General features: G+C 30.3%; 1 long non-coding RNA gene across 5 annotated transcripts; it reads left to right on the top strand.

Annotated features, from left to right (window-relative positions):
* Positions 1-1,174: 1,174 nt before the first annotated feature.
* On the top strand, positions 1,175-5,823 carry LOC110273419 (uncharacterized). 5 transcript variants are annotated; one of them, XR_008010276.1, is made up of 5 exons: positions 1,175-1,736; positions 1,892-2,017; positions 2,166-2,924; positions 5,136-5,217; positions 5,345-5,823. It is a non-coding gene; the product is annotated as an uncharacterized LOC110273419 (long non-coding RNA). The 5 variants fall into 5 exon arrangements; XR_008010275.1 differs by having other exon boundaries at positions 1,175-1,383; positions 1,473-1,736; positions 2,166-5,823; XR_002365029.2 differs by having other exon boundaries at positions 5,136-5,823.
* Positions 5,824-6,037: the final 214 nt, after the last annotated feature.

Here is a 6,037-nt window from a genome sequence, read left to right as displayed (position 1 = left end):
GATTCCGGACACCTAATACCCTAGGGTGCTAGTTGAATGGATATTGGGTATAATTTAAATACTTATAGAATTAATGATTAGTCAATAAGGAATCCGTCAACTCTCGGTAAAGAGTTTAAACTCTATGATTATAATGACTTAGATGAATAAAACCTTGGCCAAGGGAATTGAATCAATGAAGAAATGAGTTTCTTAGGTCATTCACAGTTCATTATAATAATTGTAACAAGTTAGAGTTTGACAATTAAACCATACTCTAAGGGTTAACCAAGAGATGGAAAGATGGAAGGAATTATACTTTGTTCTTCTAAGGTTCTTAGTAAAAATATATTACTTCATACTATCGGGTCGTTGAGCAGTATTGCTAGACGCCAACCTTGATTAGTAAATTTAGTATAACTAATTTACTACATACCCGCTTAGTATTGAACCTATGGGATCACACACTAACGAGTATTCTAACATTTGCTATAGAATTATTTAATTATTAATTTGATTTGATCAAATAAATAATTATATTAATTCAAAATGGAATATTATTATATTCTTTGCTAGCACGAAAAATATAATAATAATATGATAATTGAGAATATTAAATGAGATTTGAGAATAATTAGTTATTCTATTTCTAAATTTGGATGAGATTCTAACTGATTATATTTCAAATTGAGTTATGATATGATTCATAAATTTAAAATATTTAGATTTAGAATTTCAAGATATGATTTAAATTTGAATCGAGATTCAAATTTAAAATTAGTAACAAATCTCATACTATATATATATATATATATATATATATATATATATGCCAAGAGTAGAGGAACAATGAGAAGAAGATGAGAATAAACACGAATTTTATTCCTTTACCTCTATACACATAAACGTATGTAAGCCTGATTCTTAGAGAAGAATTTTATGGCGTGCAAAGAATTGTAAGAAGTTTCTCAATTTAGAGCAGATGTCTATTGGTCAAGAAATTGACAATAAATATTAGTCTCGAATACGCACACTACTACACTTTAGATCTCTAGTAACATTTATCTCTTAACATTTGTTAAAATGTTAGCATTGAAAATAAAATTATATTTAAGATAACATTTACAATAAAATGTTAGTAAATATAGTTAATTTTCTTAAAAAGTTTAAAGAAATGTTACCTATTCTTATTCCTAAACACAAAAGGGTTGATAGTCTCCCAAAAACCCTCTCACGAACCATTGCATTTTTCTTGCTCAGAGCTTTCAATCTTGCTCACAATCATTGTTTCCTTTGAAATCAAGAAAAAAAAAAATTCTCCAAAACAATCTCTTACTCTCTCTCTTTTTCTGGATCGTGATTTGTTCTCCTTGGAACCTTTCTCAATCTCAATCTAATTCTAGAGTTTGATTATTCTCAATTCTGATTATTTCAGTTTTGTTTCATGTTTGTTCCGAATTCTTTTTAATTTTGTTCCCAAAAATTATGTGCAGAAGAAGAGTTGCATTATTCTAATCTGATCGTAGTGTGCGTGAGTGATTGAATCGGAATTGCGATGAGAAGGAAAAATTTCAAGAGCAAGCCCACCGGTCGCCACCAGTTCTCCACGCCGGAAGATCTCCGTAAGCATTGCATGTTCTCACTCTCACTTTCACTCTCAGTGCTCTGAATCTCTCAATCTTGCTCTGTCTCCATCTAAATCTCTGAGCACTTTGAATCTTTGGATCTCATTCTGCCTCCTCAGTTGCTTTCTACTTGTAAGTTAAATTTCCATTGTCTTCTTTCTTGTTATCTTCAATTTGGGAGTTTAGGTCTTTAGATCATGTTTTTTTTTAATTAATGCTGATTTTATATTAAATTCTTCAAGTCTTGTAAACCATGCATGCTTGAGATTAATGATTATGAATGTTAGGTCTTCTCTCTTAGGATTGAGCTATTTTGGCCAATAAAATAATCAGAGGTGGTTGCTCTTCCACACCTTGAGGCTGAGGTTGAAGAATCTACCATCAAGACTTCCAATCCTTTTATCCTCTGGCAGGTAATTCCATTATTTCTTTCTCTCTCGTTTTTCTTTTTCAATTATTTTTGTTTATCTTCATGAGAGTGGACGAGAGACTCAGAATTAAGATAAAGAAAAACTAAGTAAACAAGTTGTGTAGTTACCCTTGCAATTTGAAATTTTGTAGTTTCCTTTGCTGAATTCGGTGGATGCTCTCTGGACACTCATCATGGATTTATTGTTGAATATGGGATCCACAGGGATAGAGAACATGGTAGGTTTTGAAGCTCGGTATTCTCGTGAGTTTCTTATTGCCTAAGGCTTGGAATCTGCAACATTTTTTTTTGTTCAAAGATGAGTTATATGTATGTTGTTTCCAGCAATTCTACTTAGAGTTTAATATTAACTTACTTTACAATACTCTTTATGGTATTTACTTTAATGTTAAGAGCTCCGATGATTCTATGAAATGCAGAGATGCCAGTTAGATGTCTCGAGTTTAGTAGGATATCTTTTCTTCGTCCTGATCGACTGAATTTCAGTTATTGTCCAATTTATGTTGATTTTTAAAATTGTTTCACTCTAACAAAAGATTGGCTCTTGTTGCCTTATATTTACTGTTCAATGCGGTTAGATATTTTCCTCTTGCTGATTTAATAGTATACTCAATCTATTTCCTTCTTTTATTGTGTACCTGTATTCTTACATATGTTCTCTATCATACAAATGTGTCATTTGCTTTGATTTCTTTCACACCAGACTTCTGTCTCCCCTCTCAACCCTGTAGCTTTATTAGCCTTTTGTTGAAGTCTTAAGAGCAGGCTTCCATGTAGATGACTCAGAAGTTACCTTGAATATTTGCTTGGGTAAAGAATTTTCCGGTGGAGAACTGTTCTTCCGGGGTGCTCGATGTGATGCACATGTGAATTCAGATTCCCAACTAGAGGTATGTCAACATCTTTACTGTATTTTGGACTCAATACCATGTATTTTATCTATATATTCTTCAGCATGTATAAATACATTCTTAAAGTTAAACTGAGAAATTAGTAACATTGATGATTCATATTATTTGAATAAAAATGCTGGATGTTACATATTCCCCTGACTCTCTGCTCTTGCTAATAGCTGAATAAGAGGTTCTCCTTTTCCACGTCATGTTATCTGTTAAAATACAGATTCTTTCCGAAGTTTAGACTAAAAATTATGTATATGTTTTTTTGTTCGTATAGAAGCTTAATACGGAGATTCTAATTAGTCATGTAAGCTGAGACCTGAGACAATCCAAATTGTTCTCTTATTTGTCATGTAACCACAACTTGTTTACTAAAAGAAGTTCTCTTATTGAATTTCATGCTTCTTAATCTTTCAGCCATGAGTATTAACTGTCATTTGGATAATTGATGCAGTAGTATAGGCACCTAGTGCTTTAATTTAGTCATGTGTTAACAAAACATGTATTTAAATTTCGACAAGAGCAGAAAAAAACGCATTCTTCAAGTAAAATTTATTAATTGAAGTTTAACATGTAAAAGTCAATTAATTTTGTAGAGATCATGTTGACAACAATATAGACACCTCACAATAATTATTGCACCTATAATATTGCAATCCACAAAAATAACTTGCAAATTTGAAGTTTGAAATTCAGAGACTTTTATATAAAAAAGCATGTAGAACATAGGAGTTTGTTTTGCCAAAATCTGTTTCCCATAGAAAACATGCATATGGCCATGTTGCAATATAATGAGTTGACAAGGTTGGGTGACCAATTATCTCTACACTTGGCCTGTTTAATTTTTATTCATTGGGTTATTAATTTGCATTTTCTGATGAAGAAAAGTTGTCTTTCTTTTCATTTTTCATGTTCTGTATACATATTAGGATAATCATTGCTTCTAGTTAGAATGCTTCTTTGAAAAAGATCTTGCCAACCTATCCTTACATTTGCATTTATGTGTTTTGTGGCTGGTTTAACTAACTTGGCCAGAACATACTTCAGAATTGTTGATTTGTTAGTAGCATTATATCATGATTAAGTGACGCTTTGACAAGTCCATTTCTCTGTATAGACTTGTGTTTGCATTATTGGCTAAGCCGAACAAATACTTTCATTTGCTGACTAATAATCAAAATTTTTGATTTCAAGAAATATATTTTGAATATATCAATTAAGTAAATTAGTAGATTTTTATACGTTTCAAATGTGTGTGTATTTGTAAATTGAACAAGGAGGATCTCTTTATATCAATAATCTAATTAATAATTATCAATATCTTGACTTATTGAACAGAAGAGAACCTTCACCCTGCATGCAGTTCTTTGTTAATAATTTTTAAATAAATGAATAAATGATCTCTCTCTAGAATGAACTCTTTGATCAATTGAAATTTTATACCTTATCCATGAAGAATACTATGACAGCATAACAACCATTGCAAACTTTATATTAAGTATAAAACAGAAATGTGTTATTATAAAGACTCCTAAAATAAACATTATTTAATAACACTTAATAATTTTGTTATATTTTATGAAACCCCAGTCCATAGATGATGGGAAATTCCTTGTGCACATTGTTTTTATATTTATTTTGGTTTAGCTCCATTCCTTCACTTGATTTTTGCTCCTACAAAGTCATCCAATAATATAAGTTTTCTATTTCTTGCACCTGTGTTTTTAATGTATCCTTCTTCAGATGTGTGCTAATTCCTGATATTCTTTTTAAGTGAACACTTATAGACTACTAATTTATTTTCTTATGATGCTTGAATTTTGCTTTCACTATGGCCTTGGGGTAACTCACCGATTCGAAGCCAACCAATAAAGTGTTACATTCATTTGAGTTGGCTATTGTTCTCTGTACCTCTCTTAATTCCTTTTTATTTTTATGGCCTTGCGGAAATTTGATAAATCAATGAGATTCTTCATTGCTATGCTGATTAAAAGTTGAAAAGCCTGAAACTTTTCTCCTATTTTCTGTGATGAACTGTTTCCTTCAATATATATAGCATATTCTTACAAAAGTTCTAACTATGCTGTGCTTGTAATTTTAAAGTGTTACTGTTTGACTATGGTTTTTTAGTATGTCCAAGACCTACTTATTTACCAGCTGCATTGAGATATTAACTCTCGAATATTTGTCCTGCTTGTATAGGATCTGTAGCTGTTAGGTTAGACGGATAATAAGCAAGAATGGGGAAAAAAATAGTAGGATGCAACAACTGATGAAAAACTATGTAAGAATTAGAAAAGGGCAATATATTACTTTTTCTCAACTGTTCAAGAAGATCTAAATATTAGAAATGATCAATGGTTCCGATTACACTGCCTAGGCAACTAACGAAAACAAATTTCTTGTTGTAGCTTGTAGATAGCTATCAGTTAGGTCAGGAAGATCATGTTAATAACCAATTTTATTTTTTACTTTTATTTTATTAGAGGTGAATGGTTGAAAAGTGAAAACTTTACTTGGGATTCCAGACCACCTGTAGAGGTGATTCATAATTATTTTTCTTCGGGTTTTATTTCTTCCCACTATATGAGTTCTTATTGCTTTTTTGTTTGATGTGCATCAAATGAACTTGGTTGACTGGTTTAAGGGAATGGTAATAAGTCGTCGCAGCGATGAGCTAGTCAAGCAGATAAATACATTTTTCTAGAATTAGTATAAGGACTAAGTTTTTTATGTACATAGTATCACTTTTTCTTTTCTTTTTTATATGGAATGTTTATAGAGTTTAAGTGTTATAAGTATTTTTTTTCTATTTTATTTGCACCATGAAGCAAATTTGTACAATGATTATTGATTAATGAAAGAGGCTATAAAAATTTTATTTTGTGAATTTGTGAATTTAATGAAATATTTCATGTTGAAGTAATTAATTTTAGTATATTTATATTATTTATAATATAAAATAAAAAATAAAAACTAGTATAATATAACTAAAAAAATGTTACTAAAGATTTTTGTAACATTTTTTAAGTGTTACAAAAAATATTTATGGTAACATTTTTTGAAGTGTTACAAAAAATATTTATTGTAACATTTTTACGTGT

This window comes from Arachis duranensis, chromosome 6 (assembly GCF_000817695.3).
Source record: "Arachis duranensis cultivar V14167 chromosome 6, aradu.V14167.gnm2.J7QH, whole genome shotgun sequence".
NCBI classification, from domain to species: domain Eukaryota; kingdom Viridiplantae; phylum Streptophyta; class Magnoliopsida; order Fabales; family Fabaceae; genus Arachis; species Arachis duranensis.
The sequence above is the reverse complement of the archived record's forward strand: the minus strand, read 5'-3'. Positions and strand labels throughout refer to the sequence as shown.